The sequence below is a fragment of the Eptatretus burgeri genome, chromosome 11, assembly GCF_056783735.1.
Source record: "Eptatretus burgeri isolate ZD-2024b chromosome 11, Ebu_testis_v1, whole genome shotgun sequence".
In the NCBI taxonomy this organism is placed as follows: domain Eukaryota; kingdom Metazoa; phylum Chordata; class Myxini; order Myxiniformes; family Myxinidae; genus Eptatretus; species Eptatretus burgeri.
In genome coordinates, this window is record NC_140971.1 from 93,168,536 (window position 1) to 93,191,293 (window position 22,758).

The 22,758-nt window shown below is 42.8% G+C and overlaps 1 protein-coding gene across 10 annotated transcripts in view; it reads right to left on the bottom strand.

The window, feature by feature from the left end:
- LOC147017666 (teneurin-3-like) overlaps nucleotides 1-22,758 on the bottom strand; it is a 420,926-nt gene that overhangs the window by 344,970 nt on the left and 53,198 nt on the right. For 8 of the 10 annotated variants that reach the window (XM_085847409.1, XM_085847415.1, XM_085847412.1 and 5 more), the window contains exon 3: nucleotides 8,743-8,884. The exons of the other annotated variants lie outside the window; for them this stretch is intronic. The gene's annotated coding sequence lies outside the window, so the exon portion shown is untranslated. The remainder of the gene's footprint in view (nucleotides 1-8,742; nucleotides 8,885-22,758) is intronic. 10 annotated transcript variants of the gene reach the window in all.

Sequence of the window (22,758 nt, forward strand, 5' to 3'; positions counted from 1 at the left end):
CTGAGAGATCAGAGGGAATGAGATCAGAGAGGATGTGCTAAATAACACCGAGGCCACCTACCTGTCTGCCTTGTGAGAAGCAGCCTTGTGCATAAATCCAAATGTGGCATTTACAATTAAAACGAACTTTTGCAATCAATTTCGATATCTGATTTAATTCTCAAAGCCATTCCCAGTGAACAAGTGTCCTGTGAAATGAAAAATTACGAACCTTTCTATTCCGTTTCAAGATTATGAGGAAGCTTGCATATTGCACATGTATTAAATAATGGATTAGAACATTAATTAGGCATGTTTTTTTTTAACATTCTTTAAAGATTGCATTTCAGGGTACAAGGAACAAACATTTGGATGTAAGAAGTACCATTGTTTTACAGGAACATCGGTGTTTCCAAAATGCTCTGCTGTTTAAGGGATACGCTGGGAGGTTTGCCATTGCATTCCCAACAGAGATCCGAGGCAGGAAATTAGAAAAAATTTTGAACCAGTGAGATATTTAACTTGCACTAGTTAGTGCTCTGACTGGTGCAAGTTCAACATGTATCTGTCTGTCTCTGTTTTGTAAACAGAAACAGAGACAGACAGCTTATTGTCTCATCCTGAAGGCAGGTGTACTTTCTGAAGCAACACTATGCCTGAAAATGACAACCATGACAGGTGGAAAGCGGATCCCATTCTGACAGGGATAAAATTCAGACTAAACTGAAAGGCACATTTAAGCTTCCTCGAAGATTGTTCTTTCAGTCCAAAAATTAACATCCTGTTCTGAAATGATTCTAAGCTTCTGGAAACCAAGCTATTCTCAAGGAGAATGAGAAAGCATCTCGAAATGTAACAGGCGTCCACGTCCGCTTTGTACTCTTAAACTAAACTTGACGAAAACAAACAGTTAAAAAATAAATTGTACATTTTCTTAATTTGTGTTCTCCATATTCTCATTATGAAGGTTTGTTAAAAAAAAAATTGATCACAAAATCTCAATTGGTTAAAACGTAATGGCATGGACAGACACACTGAAGCTCGATGGTAAATAAATTAAGAAACACCGAAGCGATAAAAAAAACGGCCGTCTCGTGCTTGACGCGCTGCGGAGGAGCGAGGAGTGCTATTTATAGTAGCTATGACTTTGCTCTTTCACATTCTGACCCAACTTTTAATTAGTTTCTCCATATTCCAATAATTAAGGTTTAAAAAAAAACTGGCTGGCCAGGCTTGTTGCTCGACAAAATAGTCAGGGGCAGTCATTTGTAATTAGCTCAGGGTGCCCGGCAATAACTCGCCGACTTTTCACGAAGGACTCCGTGGGATCTTTAGCGTGCACCAACGAATGCTGGCAGACACGACGCCAGTTTAACGTCCATCCGAGATGACGCACAAATCGATGACTCACCCTGCCTGTGAAACACCGGGATGGCAGTTTATAGCTGGGTCGGGATTCAAACCAAGGTGAGACAGCTTCGAGGCGAGTGTGCGTACTCCTCACCTCAACTCGGCCATCCTGCCGGACCATAGATTGCGATTCAATATTCTGGATGATGCGATCAGCAAGTTTTGTGGAAAAAGTCTGATCGATATTGAACGTACAAACGCTGTTTATGACTCATAATGCTGCACATGGACAATGCATGCTCGAAGGTGGAGGGTTTTCAAGCTTGTTGTACTTGCGGACCCCTTGACACATCACCAAGAAAAAAATTAGAGACCCCTTTCTCAAAGCCAGCAGAATAATATCTGATCTAGAAAAGTTTAACCTTGACATCTTGAACCAGAAACATCATTGAATAATTATATTCGAAATTAATTTTTAAAATTTTAAATTACTAATTTTTTTTCCAGCATGAAATTTTCACGATACCATATTTTCTTTTGTTGCAACCAATTATCATATTTAATCGATTAAACAAAGGGTAATTCAAACAAAATCTATCAAAAAAAATCAAAATCATTTCCAAATATCTTTCTGTTCTACTTATTTATTTATGTTTGTTCAGACGTAGCACAAGGCTGTGAGGTAGCATTATTGGATGAGGGCGCAGCTGTGCCGCTGATGCAGTGCCCTCTGAAGGTCAGAGCCCTCTCTCCTCTCTCTCCTCTCTCTCCTCTCTCTCCTCTCTCTCCTCTCTCTCCTCTCTCTCCTCTCTCTCACATCCCCAGTTTTTGACTCTTGGTTCTGACAGCTTCTTCATTGCACTTAAGCTGATTGTCCACCTTGTTCACCGACCCTGCGTCTTCCTCTCTACCCCACCTCCCTTCCACCTCCCCTCGCTCTCTCATTCTCATGGTATGTTTTCCCAGCTACGTTGTTCTGTTCTGTCGTATAGCTCTTTCACGAGCCTTGACTTTGTACACAAAGAAACAACATGCTGAACTTGCTTCATGGATCCACACTAGCATGGCCCTAGACCCCCCCTTCCCCGGTGAAAAATATATTACTCTGATGTCATTGTGGTTCTAAAATAATGGAAATTTACTGTAATAAAACACAAACTGCCCTTGACATGCCTCGATGATGTTCATTCACAAAGACAATACACTCATTGTACAGGGGTGTCAAACTGTGATTTGATGATTGTTCAACCATCCATCAGCCATAGGTATTGTGTAAAAGCATGTTGTGGTCTTGAATGGGTCCTAACATGTCTTGAGCAGTTTAACATTGTCATAAGATAGAAGAATTGTTTATCTCCTCCATGAGCCTCGACAGTGTATACAAAAAAAAAAAAAAAACTTCAAATGACAATGCTCACCTGTTTTGCCAAAAAGTTAGATAACGAATAGTGTTGGAGATAACATTGACTATACTCGATTTCATTACTGCCACCACCAAAGGTGGATTGAGGTTATGTGTCTGTCTGTCTGTCTGTCAGATGGACATCTCAAAAAGTTATGGACGAAACTTGGTGGACAGGTTGGGAGTGTGAAAAGGACGAATTGATTCGATTTCGGTGAAGATCCGGATGCAGATCCAGATTATCAGTGGGATACAACACATAAACTGTTCAGCCTGACGAAGGTATGCGCTTCACCGAGTGCAGTTCTGGTTAACCTCACCGGAGCAGAGGGTACTGCATTTGGGTCCATTTGTTTATGTTTGTCCGCACATCATGTGCCAACATAGTCCACAAATTTACACGTTATCTTTTTCCAACAGAGTATGTACAATTCGAATGAGAGTCCATCTATAAATATGAGGGAAACCACACAAAACAAGTCCTGGTGAGGGTCTGCAATCTTTGATTACTCTTTCTCGTTCCCCATTAATTTGTTACCTCCGCCAATGAAGGTGAAGGAGGTTATGTTTACACCCCTCTATGTTTGTTTGTTTGTGTGCGGGATATCTCAAAAAGTTGTGAACGCATTCGGCCGAAACTTGGTGCACATGTTGGGTGTGTGACAAGGAAGAATTGATTCGATTTCGGTGAAGATCGGAAGAATCCGGATCTGGATACGGGATTTATTTAATTACCTTCGCATTCTGCGAAAGGTTATATTTTGGTCGGCGTGTATTTATTTATTTATTTATTTGTAATCTTGTGATTCGTATAACTCAAAAAGTATTAAACCGAATTGCATGAAATTTGGATGATTGGTTATTAGCCAGGAAGCATTCGATTAGATTTTGGGATCATTCGGGTCAAAGGTCAAGGTCACGAAAAGGTCAAAATCATCTTTTTACGATAACACGGTCAATTTTTATTCAATTTGCATGCAACTAACGCCAAAATGTTCAGAATTCAACGCCTCATCTTGTGATATGCAATATGACACAATGACGCCCATACTCTTGTTACCGGTTAGGGGTCAAAGGTCAGGGGGGTCACGACCTTGAAAAATATGCGGTTTTTGTCATAACGCGGTCAATTCTTGTCCGCTTTACATGAACCCAGCACCAAAATGTTCAGAATTTCATGCCCAATCTTGTGACACAATGACATCATAACACATGTCACCGGTTGGGGTAAAATGTCGGGGGGGGGTCACGCCCTTGAAAAATATGCGGTTTTCGGCATAACTCAGTCAATTCTTATTTGATTTGCATGAAACCAGCATCAAACCAGTTCCCCACACTCATACCAAGAACAAAAAAGTAGTGGCGGCGAAGGTATGCGCTCTATGAGTGCCCGTTCTAGTTTTTAAAGTGATTCTTCACCATTGAGAGATCGGGCCAAAAACGATGTACAGCACGAAATCTCAAAAACGTAATGGGCCAGATATGTTCTCGTGGATCAGGCGTTGCGTGGTAGAGGGATGCGCTCTACCGAGTGCCCTTCTAGTTTTTTGTTTTATTGATGCTTACATTCTACACGTACAAAAATCTATGACCATGCTATACAAAAGATGAAATGCATCACAAAAAATATAACGCATATTATCAGATTAGGTATTCCATTTTGAATGGATATGCCATGACAAAATACATAGTTGGCACTCAAAAAGGAAGTAGCCATTTGGACTTATTATGTCGTATGGGGATCCTGCATCAGAGCAGCGACCCATCGAAGATTGTACAACTCAGCCAAAATGAAACTGCCTCGGAAGTCCCACACGCCTCTTTGCGTGAATGGAATGGTTACGTACTTTGGGTGACTGCAGGATAGCTTTGAGGTATGTGCATTCACGTCTGAGGTGTTGAGCCTGGGTTTGAATGTAGAACCAGCTATAAACCCTCATCCTGGTGTTTTGCTTGAAGAGCAGTCCATCAGTGTACACGCCAACGATCGGGTGGACATCGAGTTAGAGGACCTGTCCACCAGCATTGCCTGTTGGTGGATGCCAAAGGTCCCATGGGTGTCTTTCACGAAGATAATGTGACTAATCGCCGGCACCATGGAATAAATTACATATTCCTGTCATGACTGACTGTTGGGACATGACTGACCAGCCTATTGTATGAGGACATCCTTCCACCAGCCATTTGCACAAGAACATCATTCCACCAGCCTCTTGCACGAGGACATAATTCCACCATCCTATTGTACAAGGACATCATTCTGCCAGCCTGTTGGTAATCACATACATCAGTAACAAGCAGCCCCCCCACCCCCACCCCCTGTGTGATTATTTTGGTAGTTACAGGCACTCATTTTTAACCATCACTCCAAATGACACCAATTAACTTGATTGATACTAAAATTTCAGTCGCCATCGTTCAGTGCTTCGAAAAAGACTCCGAGATATTCTGAACCAAGATATCACAGATTGCAATGAGATGTTAGTGCGCTGCAGGAGAGCCGTCTACATTTATTATGGATGTACAAGGGGAAAGGTAGGGTGTGTAAATTGAAAAGGGGAGTAGGGTGGGGGAGAAAATTGAAAGGGTGTGAAATGGATCGAGGTTGGGAGGAGAGGGACGAGGACAGAAAGGACAATACATGGAAAAACAAGGGGGAAGGGGATGGAATTTCGCCATTTTGCTTATGCAGTACAATATATTGCCTTCCACTAAGCATTAAACATATGAGAAATAAACAAGGAAGGAGAAAAAAAAAAGAAGAAGCTGATTATCCCATTATCCAGCAAGCTGAGGGCAGGATTAGACGGCGTTACAGAGTGCTTCTCACAGATGGGCAAAGATGCGGATGAATGGAGGCAGATGGGAATTGGGAGACAATTTAGTCAGAGGGAGAGATCTCCACGGGGCATTACCACGGACCACCACCAATAAAGATTGAAGGGAATTAGCCAATGCCCCCCCCCCCCTCTTCAGCATGATGGAGCCAGTGAGGAATAGATATAGTAGAGAACATGCATTTTCAGTGACATTCAAGACGAGCAACGAAATAAGCTGACCAGCTGTCGACATTGTTTGCCGAAAAGAAACCATGAGTCTTGTGCATTGAGCTGATTATGATACTCATGTGATGGCCTTCGACTTGCGATAAGCTTTAAAAAGCAAGGTGTTCACTACCAAACATGGGTCGGTTTGCGATAGGCTGCGGCACACAGGTGATATCACGTGTGTGTTTGCCAAGGCACGACTTGGCTGCCTCTCCAGGAATTGTTCGGAAATTCATTCGTTCCACTTGGTGTGTCATTGGAACATCATGTCTGATAAGGATGTAGAGTAATGAAAGTCGATGTTAATTAAATCTGTAGGGCTGGCACGATGGATGACCCGGATGTACGCACACTCACCTCCGAGACAACCATCCTGGGTTCGAATGTCGACTCGGCTACAAACCCGTCATCCCGGTGTTTCACAGACAGGGTGATTCATCAATGCATGTGCCGTCATTCCTCAGATGGAGGTTAAACTGGGCATCCCATCTCTCGGTATCAATTGAATTGGAATATGGACGTTAAAGATCCCACGGTGTCCTTCGTGAAGCGTAGGTGAGCTATCGCCAACATCCTGAACAAATTACAAATTCCTGCTCAAACCTACAGAGGGAACTGCGTCAGTGGCACAGCTACACCCCCCCCCTAAAAAAAGAATGCCACCTGCACAGCCATGTGCTGCATACGAAAGATCTCTGTTCACCTTTGTCAAGCCCCGATTAAGTGAGTAAGGTATATATCCACTGCTGTATATCTGTTGGAATATCTTCCAGGACCTACTCTAACCTATTGTTCCTTTTATCTGCAGATCCTGTTCAGGCTATGGTTCACTGAGATATCTATTGGCAAACAGCTTCTGCTCTTTAATTTAAAATGCTATTAATATGAACTTTGGGTTCCTTCAAGCAGGCTTGCAACAAATGTGTATCTGTATTGACACAAAGAAATTTCTCTTGTGGTTCAATTCCAGGCTCATTTTGAGATTCTCCCATTTATTCTCCACTTCAGATGCTTTATATGGTGTGACATGAAACTTGCTTTGATTGTACTGTATCTGTACCTTCCAATTCATCAGTGATGCTTCTATAGTACAGAAAAAAACACCATGCGAGGCAAACACTGACTTCAGCCACACTACAGGGTCCCGGGACACGGTTTTAGCTGCTTAGACAAGATTTGTTTATACTCTCTACTTGGGTGAGCCATAAGTACCAGGAGCAATAACAAATTACAGTAGGAACAGTAATACATAATAACAGGAGTAACAAGAAAAAGAGCAATCAGAGATTGCAGACCCTCGCCAGGACTTCGTTTGAGTGGTGTGTTTTTATAGATTTTAGGATAAATCCAATATGGCTGCCAAACCATGTGACCTATGATATATGTGTGAACCTTTTGTTCCTCATGGACATGCTGTCATACGTGTAAAGTTTCACCTCGATTTGTTCAGCCACTTCAGAGAAGAATATTTTTGAAGGTTTTTAAAAAAAAAACAATATGGCTGCCAAATCACATGACCGATGACGTCATGAATTTTTTTCTTCTGTGGACCATTTTATCCTTAGATGACCCTCAAAATTTTTCATACTGATCGGATGTGGCGTTCTACATATGCAATTATGACGTCATAATGAGGGCACCCATGATATAAAAATCACACTCATTCTCCATGAGCTATGTGCCAAGTTTCATTTTTTTCCTTGGTGTGGTTTCAGAGATAGAGGTCCAAATTTTTTCCAATATGGCTGCCACACCACGTGACCTATGACATCATAATTATCATTAAAATATTTGACGTGAGTAGTCACACCAATGGTGAAAATTTCGTCTCAATTCGCCAAACGGTTGCAGAGAAAAACATGAAAGTTCTGTCCAGACAAACAAACAGGCAAACAAGAAGACGACGTCATGCAGAGCACGATACTTGCAAAATCCATAAAACAAATTAGACCTCAAAAATAATTGGTGGTTAAATTAAATGACCAAATTTGCGAATCCTCTTCAAATTTCAAGTCAATCGGATGAAAATTGACAATTTTAGAATTTTGGCCGATGTTGACCTTTTTGGTCGATGTGGATTTCCAAAATAATTGGTTCGTTGAATTCAGTGACCTGAAATATATATCGTCTTCAAATTTCAAGTCAATCGGATGAAAATTGGGGATTTTAGAAACACCACTTTAGTTGTTGACCTTTGGTGTATGTTGATCTTTTGACATTTTAACGTCAAAAACAACAGGCTTCTTGCTTATGACAAACTCTAGCATGTGGTGAAGTTTCATGAAGATCAGTTTTAAATTGTGACCTGTAGGCGACAAACAGACAGACAAACAGACGGACAAAATAACAAAATCGACTGGCCAATATGTTTGAAAAATCTTCGATTTTGCAAGGAACAAACAAGAAGAAGATGTTTTGCCGAGCACGATACTTGCAAAATCCAAAAAACGAATTTGACCTCAAATATGATTGGTGGTTGACTTCAATGACCAAATAGGTGACTCCTCTTCAAATTTCAAGTCAATTGGATGAAAATTGACAATTTTAGAAAGTCGGCCTACGTTGACCTCGAAACTAATTGGCTGGTTTAATTCAGTGATCTGATGTGCAAATCCTCTTCAAATTTCAAGTCAATGAGATGAAAATTGAGGATTTTAGAAATACCACCTTAGTTGTTGACCTTTGACCTATGTTGACCTTTTGACCTCAAAATAATAGGCGTCTTCCTTATGACAAACTGCACCATGTGGTGAAGTTTCATGAAGATCGGTTTAAATTTGTGACCTGTAGACGACAGACAGAGACACAAACAAACGGACAGACAGAATAACAAGATCGACTAACCAATATACTTGAAAAAAATCTTCGATTTTGCAAATAACAAACAGATCCAAATGCAACATCCTCTCCTCTGGTGAGGGTAATAATAAAATATGACAGTAATACAACAATTACAATACCTACTGAGACATCGAGTGCATCCGCATGCAATTTCATCATCTTGCGTTCTTCCTCTCGTGGGTACCACACCACTGCTACCAGCCCTCTCTTCCACTATAAATTGACTGGGGTCTGCCATCTTGGTTTAATGTGATATTTGTATTTTCTGAAAAAAAAGAAGAAAAAAACAGTATAAATACATGGTATGAACAAATCTTGTAAAAGCAGCGAAACCCGTGTCCTGGGACTTTTGGCTCACCCTGGTACATGGTTTCAACAAATATTGTAGAAGCAGCTAAAACCGTGACCTGGGACTTATGGCTCACCCTCTAGGTGCTTGCATGAAGTCTTGTGTCCCCATTAATTCCTGGCTTGTTCCTATGTTTATACAACGTCATGATGACCTGCCTTAGGAGGGCTACATGACTAAACTGGCCTTCGTTAACCAGACACCAATTATAGGAGCTCTGCTGTGCCAAGTTTTGTGGTTTGAAATTTTTAAACATTGCTCAAAGCTTTCAATGCACACAATGCCATATTAATGCATCTCAGTAGCCGAACACACGCCAAGGCACGACGTCTCGGTGAACCATAGCTTGATAAGGAGAGCAAGGAGCTGCAGGTAAAGATTCATCTTCTTTCAATTTCGCAGGTAAAGATTTCACAATGGGATCGTTCAGGTCCACCAACGAATGCTGGCAATACGGGACACCAGTTTAACGTCCATCCGAGAGTTGGCACACACATTGATGAATAACCCAACCTGTGAAACACCGGGATGACAGTTCATAGCTGGGTCGGGATTCGCATCCATGCCTGACAGTTCAGAGGTGAGTGTGCAATTACCTCCAAGCTATCCTGCCAGCACATCTTTCCCAAAAATACTGGCTAAGTACCAAATATGTTGCTTCAACCTCTCGATCTAATCATCTAATGATCACCAAGACGTGTCGATCCTGAGCTTTTCATAGTGGACTCCATTTATGGGAGAAAAATGGGAAGGGGAGAGGGAGATGCACAAGTCGGCATGTTGGCTGAGCCCAGATGTCTTGTTAAAGGCCTCATCGGCTAAAGCCACAAAGCTTTGTCTGGTTGTCATTGTTCAGACCCCGAGCCCAAAAGCATCGCAGAAATTGAAATTCATGCCAAAGATTAAAAAAAAAAAAGATAAGGTTTTAAACATGTTGTGCTTTTGCGATGACAAGGCACTGCAGCTGCTGCAGTTATTTAATGTTAACCATGCTGCTCCGGCCACCATTTCTACCTCTTTCCGTGGAGTTCATTTTCTTGCATAATACATGTCAAGTGACCGGTTGTGTGCAAAATTTAGATATTACAGGCTCCAAACGAATATAAAGGACACGGTGACTGATTAATCAGTTTTTGAACAGGAGCCGATGATTTACAGGAATCTCGAATGAAAGAACATCATAGCAACGTCTGGAGAATGGCGACTGAACATTTCCATCATGCGGAGAACAAAGGTGAGCTCAACAGCAGGTATGACTAAACAATACAGGTAGGATGCTTGCAATGGCTTCGAACATCTTGAACAGTGATACTCAAACATAATCACAACCCAGCCACCTCCAAAGATATTTATTTATCTATTCTTTTCACATTCTCTACTGCCACCATAATGATTTGTTTTTCTATTTACTTCCATGTCTCTGTCTCTGTCTGTCTGTCTCTCTCTCTCTGACCTTAATTGCTGTGGCTTTCTTTACATGTTCCTTCCTCATTACTACCTGTTTTTCCTTAAACTTCCACTTCAACTCGTTTTCTTCCTCTTGGTTGAATTCCAGCTGTCGAGGGCTCTTGGAACTGCCAATGGAAGGATTCTTTACTCCATAAATCAAAGTGTGAAATCATGAAATATTCATGACCTCATAGTCAACTCGTATATTGCCAGGAGCATGCATAATTAACGTGGAGAACCCTCAGGAACCTCAGACGATGGGGATTACTAGATAGATCCTGCATAGCATCACTTGTTCAGCCCGTGTTGTGATACTGAAAGAATTGGTGCAACATGTCTGCTTTTGAGGATTCCTTTCCCTTTCACCAGACTCACAATCTGAGGGCTCAGGAAGCTTGCCCGAATAATAACTCTCCCACCTCAGCCTTCATGCCTCATGACGAACATTCATATTATAATGTAAATGCTAATTTGCCAGGCTCCATGTTCAAGTTGCAGTTGACTTGTTGCAAATTGTAATGTACGCATGAAGTTCTTCAGAGAAATTTTAAAGTGGTTGATTCATCCAATAGTCTTAACATTAATTTAAAAAAAAATTAACAATACCAACCACCACCTCCACTGACCCCCCCCCTTATCCACACCTTCATCACCCCCCCCCAACCCCACACACAAACCACAAAGTGGGGTTAAGCAGTTGGTTCACTTTGTCTGTCTTTGTCACCAAACAGCAGTTTATGATCAGTTTTTTTTTTTAACACGAATCAGAATATGAGTTTCGTTTTACCGTACCATGACTGATTTTGTCCCGACTGCGCATGCGCAGAGAAGAGTAGATATTTTTTTTTACTCCGTCTGCTTGTCTGGCAATCAAGCAAAATTGAAAATCATTCCAAACCAGAAACTTACTCTTTTTAACGACGTTACAAAGGACACAAACAAGTACAAATTAATGTAATGTGTTAAATAAGGTGGTGTAAAAGATGCTGCGTCAATGGTGGAAAAACAATTTTTTTTTTCCTCCAATCTTTAAAATGTTGCATTTCAATCGAATTATATATTTGAACAGTGCAGAACACAAATCGACTTGTTGACCCTTCCTTTCAAAACCCTTCCATTTATCAGTAATTGGACAAAATATTGGTTTGGCATTTTATGCCACAACATGGTGGCAAAACAAAATGGCATTTTATCTCATCTCGACCAATCAAATTTGCCGCTCGCCGACTTCGACCAAGTCCTTGTGACTCAAGACTGTGCGGGGTAAGGCGTTCTATGAAGTCTCTTGTTTATTTAACATATTGTTGTTCTTCTGTGCTAAGATAAATTCCTTGAAAGCAGCATATGCATGAAAATAGCGTCTCGCATTTATAACATTCATCATATCAGGTCAACTCAACCCGATACCGAACATCGATGGAAACCTCTAAGTAGTAAGTGCAAAGACTCTAAAGCTGCTTCATTGAGCTCAATATCATTACAATATTGATAGAAAATACAGTCACGACTGGATGCAGTTTCAAAGGTTTTGCGGATTCGCTTTCGAATAATGGCACCGAGTTGTGATTTGTAAATGATATTCAATCAATTATTTCCTTTGTTGTCAAAAACCATTTCCAATTCAGTTGTTTTGTACAAATGTTTCATCCAATCTTTCGCAATACAAACTACTTCCCAAACAGACGTGCAATGAAAAGCCGAATCGATTTCTAAATTATCCTGTTCGTTTGTGCGGATAGAGAAATAAACCTCAAACGTGTTTGATATTCAATAAAGGTTGCTTTCCAGAAATTTGCTGCTATATTATCCACACAACTAATTTTGGTTTTAGCTCGAGCAAAGTTATCCGTAAACACATCTTCACATGATAAGCATACCTCAATGGCGGGGATTTATCCTCATTTGAGACCCACAATGCACGTGCTGTGTTTTTCCTAACAACAAAGAACTTGCATTCAAGTCTTGCATCTTTTTGGATCCAAATCCATCCTGGTTCAGATATTTATCTCGAAAGATTTCCGAGATTTGCGTTTACACCAAAGCGTGCATGAAACCCATCAAGCGCCATCAAAGAGGTCCAGCATCGATTCCACCTATTTGTCTGTATAACTACCCACCGTCTCAATCATTATGATAGACTTCTACCTCATTGTAGAAACAATCGCTCTTTTCAACAAAACAGAAGAGACATTTTGTTCTCTGTTCAAATTACTTTGTACCAACAAGCAGTCTGCGATATCACATCTATCTATACTACAACAGAGCTACTCGTTTGTCTGTGTATGTCGCCATTTTTCTCAGAGATGGCTGAATGGATCGTTGTCAAACTTTCAGTGGTTCGTTAGTGAGTGCCAGGGATGTTTTCGAACAAAAAAATTGAAAATTTTGAAAAAAAGTTCAATGTTTTTTGGGGGGGGAGATTATCATTATTTTATCGCTCTATAGTGCCGAAGCCTTTTTGATTATGAGTTAAATTCAAGTACACATATGTATGAATAAATAAAAACAATTACCAGACATTTAAATACAAATAAACCTCTTCCCGAAGCGGTCAAATTTGGCGGTACATCTTCTTCTTGCTGAACGGCACCATATTTATAGATCGGAGGCAAAATTAACCCAGAAACATCAACGGCACGCAGGAGTAACCATTCAATGAAAAACATCCAATTCCACTTCTAAGGTAACACTTTTACAATGCCTCTTTACCAATAATCTACAGGGTGTTTACAAAGTCCTGTTACCCCCTCGCAGAAGCTCAGAAATGAATATAATGAACACACAAGAGGGATAAATGTAAACCATGAATATACAAGAGTTTTATTGTCATAAAAACCAAAATAATACCATGAACATATTGATACAGCCACAGGTACCGAGACACTAATTTGTTATTCAGGGGGTTTAATCCCAGTTTGTCTTCGAAAGAGCCGGACCTGGGGCCACCGCTCACAATTAACTTTGTGGTACGGTGGGTTGCTTTAGAACCACGAACGCCAGCCAGTTAACCATGAGTTCCAGTGTCCACCATCTAATTATGCTGTTTAACTAGAGGTCATGTGGTTACCTGAACGGGGAGCGCACCATCGGCAAAGTACCAATGTTATCTTGATTAGATCTTGATTAGGTCGGCCGAGCATTTTAACCGCCAGTGCGTGCTCACTATTATTGGTCAAATCTGTGGTAATTACCTCCCAGTCTATCTAGGTTCGGACAATGTTTGATCAATGCAAGGAAAGGACAAACACTGACAGGTTGGAATGTCAACAAATGATTTATTAATAAGAAAATAAATAAATAAAGAGCTTTTATTTTCGTGAGGTAAAAATAAATAAATTCCAAATCAATCAAAATGATTGCAAGCAAATAAATAATTAATCAGGCAAAATCAATCAAAGTGATGGGAAAAGAGACAAAGAGCAGATGCTTATCGGGATTGACTTACTTAACAACTAAACACAGACAAGGGTACCCCACAAATCATTCGGGGGGGGAGGGAAGAAGAATCATCTCGCTCACCAAAGAGAAGTCGTCCATCAAATAAAAATGTCCCGAAATGTGTGGACATGCCTTGTCCATCACCAGCACCCAGCCTTGCCGTGCACCCACTCGCCAACAGCCTTGAACGCCAGTCGACGTCACCCCCAAGAAACCGGTACGCCAAGGGCGACCGTCTGACTGGCATGGACGAAGCAATCATGTGACTGGAACGATTAAGCGACCGTCTGACTGGAACGATGAAGCAACCAACCGTCTGACTGGCACTGATGAACTGACGCCAACTGACTGACAAACTGACTCATTGTCGACTGACCCATGCCTCACTCATTGTCGACTGACCCGCACGCGCGCGCCGCTCTCAACCCCAAAAACGGACCTCTCCTTCTTTTTATAGGTGGCCTGTCTCAGCGGCACAGACTCCCCCCAAATTCACCCCACCCCACTTGCGCACCGTTACCATGATAACCCGCAAGTCCGCAGTTATTCCTGTTTACGAGGCCATGTCTGTGGTGTTGGGCGAGCAAAAAGCAGACATTAGTCAGAATTACCAAGCATAAACGTGAAGCATTCATAAAACTGTCAACAACAATTATCACTTCACTGTTCAGCCCGATGTGAAAAGAAGCCAGCCAGCATCCATAGAGCTGCTGAACAGGGTGTCGAACGTTGATGGGAAAAGGCGGGTCTCGGCGTCCGTGAAAGAAACAGCTATCTCACATGCATGAATGTGTCGGTCGTAAAGAGAAAAAGCTTCCAATAAAAGAGGGGATCTATTCTTTACCCTTCTCAACACATCACATTTAGAAACCCACCAGACATGGGGATGGGTCTATCCTGGACATGCAATCAGGGAAATAACTGTCCGAGGACCTGGATGTTGGTATGCATTCATCAGATCGTATTCTGAAATCCGTAACAATATATATATATATATATATATATATATATATATATATATATATATATATATATTTTTTTCACATGAATTTTTTTTCTTTCATATAAATCTGAGACAAATATATTTGTTGTGGGCTGGGGGTCTGGGCGAGAACACCACCGGGGGGGGGGGGGAAGCTATCTTGGGTTTCCACCAGACTACCCGGAATTGCAGGCCATCGCACACGGATGACTCCGTGATGCGGCGAGTCGCAAACCGACCATGGACGCCAATAACTCAACCACGTGATTTTGGGTCCTCCGTCTAATATCGGTTACCTAAAAATAATCACGTGACCTAATTACTGGGGGACACGCCCTCGGTACGCCTTGTCCGAACCAGATCAGATGCAGCCGAGCGACACTGCCAAGGACGTACCGGCTAAAAGGAACGGATCGTTGGGAATAAAGTTCCGGCTCGGCTAGGATACGGACCATGCTGGATCAATGAAAGAAAAGACAAAAACGAGCTGGGAACATTCCTACAAAAGGATTTATTACAGGCAGGCGAGGAAAAATATGTGGCACGATTAATTGAGTTTATTGTTGTGTGTAAGCAGAGATAGGAAGAAAAGTGTGGAGTGACAATAAAACAAGCAACTTACAAAAGCAGACACAGAGCAGACTTATCCCGATATATCTTCTGCAATCTTAACTTAAGCGAAGACAGGCACCATGACACGCACACACAAAACCCGATGAAGAGGAGTTAATGAGAAGAAAAAGGAGAGGAGATGAGACTGATGGTCTCGCAATACCTTGCACGATTGACCGACTGTGCCACCCAGTACGTTTTTGGGGGATGCTCCGCTGGACGATGTCACGATGACAGCTGGAGCATCGTCTCCTGCTTCGTGGCATGTCATGCAGCTAAACGTCGATCCAGAGAAGGGGCGCGACAGTCAGGCGTGAGGGAGGGACTTTGGGTGGAACCAGCGGCGAGTGGGTGGGCAGAGGCGGAGTCAAGAGTGAGTGGGCAGAATGTCAGCAGCAGGCAGGTGGAGTCAGCGGCTTGTCGGTGAAGAAAGGCTGAGTCAGCAGGCGAATGGAGAGATGCATCCCAGGCCAGAGAGAGGAAGAACAGGACAAGCACGAGCGACGAGCAGGGGCAACGAGCAGGGGTGACGAGCAGCAGCAACAATCAGGAGCCGTACGAGCAGGACCGCAGCCGTCCTTTATAGACCCTGTGGTGTCGGGCGGGGAACCACCCCGAAGCAATGCATCGTCACCTGAATCGGGTGCTCCCATTAGGCCCCGGCCAGCACACGGCCCAGCCGCTATGGCCGGAAGCGGCCTTACTTTACATCCGGCAAGACGATTCCGAGCTGCAGAATCGTCTCGCTCCGAACACCGTAAGACGAATTGCCCTGCACCGAACTCCCAGGCCATGCCCCGGCGACCGGCCGAGGGTCGCCCATGCCCGCCGGGGCACCCCCGGCAACCCGCGGTCAGCGCTGGTAAATGTGCTGCTTTTTCTGTACACCATGCGGACCGAGTGATCCGGGCCCGACAGCACGCCTCTGCTTGGCAGCAGCCACGCCGGGGCGGAGGGTGAGAAGATGTCTGCCTCCATGGGAGACACCCGTGGCTGTGGTGGTGAGCGAAGACCGACAGTAAGATGTCATTGTAAACCCATGTGCAGACCCGAATGAAGAGATGCACTGTGCATGCCCTGTACAGTGCGCAGGGGTCTGCTATTGTACATGTGGTTATTTATTTTGGGGCTGCACACGTGTCTGCCATCATGCTCGTGGTTATTTATCACAGGCAGTGAGTGAGCGGTGCCGTCTCTGATCTGTGTCATGAATTTAAGGAAGGATTGGATATAATTATTAGATGTAGATTCGGGTTGAAAAGAGGAAAGATATGATCATTAGACGCAGAAATGGGTTGAAAAGAAGGTGCCGTGTGCATCCTGTATGGCGGGGGCGAGGTTGTTTGTTATTTTACTGTTGGCCTCCGACACCGCATTCTCGCAGCGGTGCTGTCGTGTTGTTGAGGCTTCTGGTCTCCTGAACAGTGGGTGGAGATCATCACCATGCTGCACGTGTTCTGTGCAGCGTTGGCGTTTATTGATAGCTTCTTTCGGTCTTCCACGAGGACGCATTCTTACAGTGAAGGGCGTGGCCGCAGTTTTTACAGGCGGCCGTCTGAGTACAGTGCCTGCTTTGATTTATTTCAGGTATAAGAGGAAAAGAGTTGGAATGAAGATAGAGATTTTATCAGACCTAACTATGAGATTCACACGACGCGCTTTGTCCCATTTGAACCATTAGACATGAGGGCAAGGTCTAACTGCACATATATTAATAAAATAACTGCCTGGGCTCCACTGTATGTTGGATGCCATTGCCTTGGAGGGATGCGGTTTCCATAACCACAACAATATATATTAATAAAATATATATGTTAATGAAATACACATATAAATCTGAAACGTACCAGGATAGTGCCTAAGCCTTTGTAGCTCTGTGAAAGGGAATGTTAAGTGATCCCCAACCCCATTCCTTAGTGGGTATAGGGAAGTGTTTTAGCCCATCACAAAACAAATTGACCAGGTAAAACCCGGCAACGCCGGATACCCCTGATCGTAGTATGTAAAGCTACTATTTTGCATGATGTTTTGTCGATCAATTATGTAGCTCAGATAAACAGAGGAAAAGGTGGTGAAGAAGAACCAACTATGAAGTACACTACTAGAGTTCATAGAAACACCATATCCTGTTCAGGATTGAAGTATACACAGGAGAGCCTCGCCGTTCGCGGGAATTACATTCGTGAAAATCCCCGTGAATTGCAAATCTGTAAAAAAAAAAAAAAAAGTTTTGGTATACACTGTCGAGGCTTGAATGAGGGCTAACACACAGAAATGCACAACAAGAGGAGGAAGCAGACAAGAGGGACAGGAGAGGGAAGGAAAAACAGTGAGAAACAGAGACATGAGGAGATCTGTGAAAGAGAGAAGGATGGGGCGGGGAACACAGGGTAAACAAGATGGACACTACAGGGACTTTCAGGAAGGAAAGCAGGGAATTTTAAGGAGGTGAGTTTGGGGTGGATTAGGGAGGGTAGAAAAGATCATGGTATTAGATGGGGGAAGAAGAGAGATGGTGACGAACAGCTATTTTGAAGACTTGGAGGGAAGAGTGGGATTGAAGACAGTGTGGGAGTTTTTCTCCAAAGGCGGGAAAAAAAAAGAGGAAGGAAAGAGTGAAGGTGAGCAGTGATTCTTGATTTTGGTTGCTGGCGGACCTTGAGTGCCCTGCAGAAATATGGGGGGGGGGGGACATATGCAGACAGAGCAGGAGAGGCGAGGCTAGAGAGGAGATGGTAGAAGACAAAACGACCACTGACCTGCCTGTGGTGAGACAGTGAGAGACACAAAGACTCAGCCTCATCACAGGAGATACCAATGATCCTAGATGCCTTGGTTTCCACAGCGCAAAGCCGAGAAAGGTGAGAGGCAGGAGCACCAGCCCAGAGGGGAGAGCAGTACTCCATCAGGCTGCAGATGAAAGCTTTGTAAGTGGTCAGGAGCTCAGGTGTGCCAAGGAAGGACTTTGCACGACAGAGGATGCCTAGTCGGTGACTGGCTTTGGAGGCGAGGTTTGAAATGTAGCTTTCCCAGGAAAGATCATGGCAGATAGTGAGACCCAGAAGCTTGAATGGAAGGACTTGTTCAAGAGGATTGTTGAGAAAGTAGATTGGGGGAGTTTCCAAACGGTCCTTTTGGAGAGACATAGTGAGAGTGTGAGATTTGTCAGGGTTGAAAGACATGTTCCACATGTTGGACCAGTTTGTAATTTTTATCCAGATCTGCAGAGAGTGAAAAGACTGCTGCTTGGCAATCTGAGGGATGACAGAAGAAATGGGGTCATGGGGAAAATAGGGTGAGGCACTCCAACTTTAAAATATGTCCAACTGTACTTTTTATTAACAAGTTTTCATTATTATGTTTTTTTGCTATTTATTTTCATGACTAAAAGTGTTATTAACAGCATAAAAAGTTTTATGATTATTATTTCATATACAGATTATGGCTACAGGTTGAATCATTACTGGGAGCCGAGTGCAGCTGTGCCGCTGATGCGATGTCCCATTTCCAGTAAGCGGTACACATTTTGCCGACCTCGGAAGGGTGACAGGCTGGGCCGTCTCATCTGGTCTTATTTAACAGCACAACAGGGGCTTGAACTCAAGACCCTAAAATCATAAGGCAGCCACCTTAACCGTTAAGGCAACACCAGGCTTGATCTATTAATGTGATGGCGATTCCAAGTGGTTGACAACAAAGGAAAATGATGGCGACGATAAAGACGAGTTGATGGAGATGACGGTGATGATGATGTTGGGGGGGGGGGGGGGTTGAGGGGGTTATTGTATTAATGGTGAATAAATCTCCATTAGCATTGCATTGGCATCGTACATAGCCATATTGGTGAGCTCTTCACTCGATATGCACATTCTCATGCTCTCTCATGCTATACAGGGTGTTTCAAAAAGATTGATAAATCTTTGACTTCCTGCCATTTCTTTGTTTTTTGACCTTTTTCCGTTTTCCTTTTCAGGCGTTGATGGTGTTATCGTGTTATTTCTTCCCTGGGATTTCTAGCTCCGTAGCTCAACTCTGCCATTGACAGTGAAGCAGAGGACAAAAGTGGTGGCTCTATGGTGTGAGACTAAATCATATGTCGACAGCCGCCAGAGCTTCTGCCGGGAATACGACCTCGGAACACGTGATGGGCCCACAAATTGTGCCATTCAACGTATTGTGAAACATTTTGAGCACAAGGGTACAGTGCACAACCAGAGCAAGAGCAACAGTGGCAGGCTCCTGATCGATCAACCTGATCTGGTTCAGTGATGAAGCACATTTCCACTTGAACCATGCCATCAACCACCTCAACAACATTTTCTGGGGGGCAGAACCACCTGAGGAGATCATTGAGAGGTACAAGAAAGGGCCGAAAGTCACATGCTTCTGCTCCTTCAATGTCAGATGGGGAACGCTCAGGCCTTACTAGTTTTAAAATGAAAACAACAGGATGGTGACAATCAACGCTGAGTGCTCCCGGGTCATGCTCCAGAAGTTCCATAATGATTGAGCTCAAAATGTCACCCCAAACCAGCAAAACATGACCTGGTTTATGTAGGATGGTGCACCCCCGCACACAGCTGGTGACACCATCACTTTCCTGCGGCAGCTCTTCAGAAACCACCTCCTTGCCCTGGGTACGGCTAATGACTGGGCATCCCATAGTCCAGACTTGAAACCTCTGGACTACTGGTTCTGGGGGGCTGCCAAGGGCTCTGTCTATGCCAAACACCCTGCCACACTGGATGATCTGAAGCAGGAGGTGTCAGACTACCTCCAGGCAGTGCCACATGAGACCTACAGGAAAGTTGGACAGAACTTTGGAGTCAGGATCAATGCCTGTCTGAACCGCGGAGGGGCACACATCGAGAACGTCAATTACAAGGATTTTGCGTAAATGCCAATTTCAAACCTTGGTCTCTCACTAACTCTAGCAGTGACTTACTGCAATAGCAATCATTGATAGAAAATACCATGTCATTAGCTTTCAAGAAATGTTTGGTTCATGTTCCTGAGGTTTCTGTTTCTTTGGAAATGAACATTTAAAGTTGCATCACTCTTTTTGAAACACCCTGCATATCAATATATTGTCGTGTCCAGGGGATTTGCTCTTACCTGGACGGATGGCCAAACGATTCTCCCTTGGGGGATTATAGCCGAGATTCTCGGAGATTATGGCGTGCGAGGGAAAGAAAGAGGTGGCAAGTGCACGTAACGGACGGAGCAGACGGAAGCACAGCACAGGGCTTTTACTCTCAAACCCACGACAGATAGACATACACAAGCAACTTAAATAAATATGGGGTTTGATGAAAATTAATCAAACGTTTACAATGGTGATAATTCCAAACGGGATAATAATGAGATGGAACGTGAGGTAAAATAAATCTAATTTTGAGGTGCTTCCAGACTTAAATACAGACAATGGGACAGAATAAAACAAAGAAAAATCCCTCCTTTATTCTGGCACTTAGCTTTGGATCAATAAGTGATCTTTTATGAGCTTTGGGGTTGAACCTTGTCGTCCTGCATGGGAAAATGTGCCCAACATTGGCGCGCAGCCTCTCTCTGGGCGGGCAAATGTACCGGGGGTAATTCGGGCGGCGATACTCAACGCCAAGGCTCAGAAACTGCCGTGCAGCTTCTTTCATCGATCGCCCTCCCCGATGCCGGTGCTCTGCAAAATGGCGTTGTCTTTTTTACCGATGGCACAACATGAGGCTTCGAGGCTGGTCCCACACAATCCAGTCTAACAGTTTTGCCTCAGCACGAACACAAGAATCGTGCCATCTTCTTCATCACATCCAGGGAAAGCCAGCCGTAATGCTCTTCTCTTTCAACCACCGATCCTGCCTCTCTCACTTCTGTCCCGCACACTCCTGTTCCGACGACGAACCTCACTCCCTGCCTTCTTGTTGCCCAACCGAGACTCTCTGACAAACCTCACTCTTCCTTCAGCTCTCTGATGTCACGCCCATTAATCATCCACTCCGGGGGCGTGGTTTTTCTCGCTGTCCTTTTTTGAAGGTGGGGGCTTTCTGCCTGCTTGGACCGTGCAGCTCGGTTGTTGTTGTTTTAAGGACGTGATCCCTTATTATCGCCGGTCTTGAAATGCAAAAACATAGGAAAAGGTCACAGGGGGTAATCACATCCTGGGAGAACTTATCCTTAACCCCTACCTAATTAATACAGCACTACTCCCCATTTGGTGACACGTAATACTTAAGATCACAGGTTCCCGACTTAATTTACATCGAGATGTCTCCTACACATCCACGGACCAAGCAACTCTATACAATCCTATCTTTCCTACGAAATTCCTCCATCTACCCCCATAAACATAATATTGCATGTTTTTTTGGAAGTGTGGTTTATTAATTTGTCATTGAATTACCCAAAACAAGGCTGAGTCACTAAATGTGAAGGGCTACAGAGAAAAAGAAGAGGAAAAACTGCCAAAAACTTCACCTCGTCCTGAAACAAGGTAAATTTGCAAGGAACACTGTGCATTAGGGGAGTAACTAGGCCAGGCAGAAATATTAATTTGAAGGCGATTCATGTTATCCAGTCATGAAGTATGCAATTCATTTTAAATAGAAATTTAAAGATATATATATATATATATATATATATATATATATATATATATATATATATATATATATATATATATATATATATATATATATATGTTGTTTGACTTTCGGCTGCTCCCGTTAGGGGGTCGCCATAGCGGATCATCCGTTATGATCCGCATACTGATTTGGCATAGGTTTTACGCCGGATGCCCTTCCTGACACAACCCTGGTCGCCTCTTACAACACAGGGATAAGGATTGGCTTTCGCCATGATTCCGGGATGCCCTACACCCTCTCATAGCACGGCCCAGCGCAGAGCTCCCGTCCTCAAGCGATCCTCCAACCCAAGCCTCTGAGTAGCCGGATTACAGGCGCATGCCACTACGCCCGGTTTTATATATATATATATATATATATATATATATATATATATATATATATATATGTATATGTATATATATATATATATATGTATATATATATATATATATGTATATATATATATATATGTATATATGTATATATATATATATATGTATATATATATATATATATATATATATGTATATATATATATATATATATATATATATATATATATATATATATATATATATATATATATATATATATATATATATATATATATATATATATATATATATATTAATTCCAGGTTTTACCAACCGTTTAACTCCAGTGTCTATTACATCACCCGACCGAACACGTTA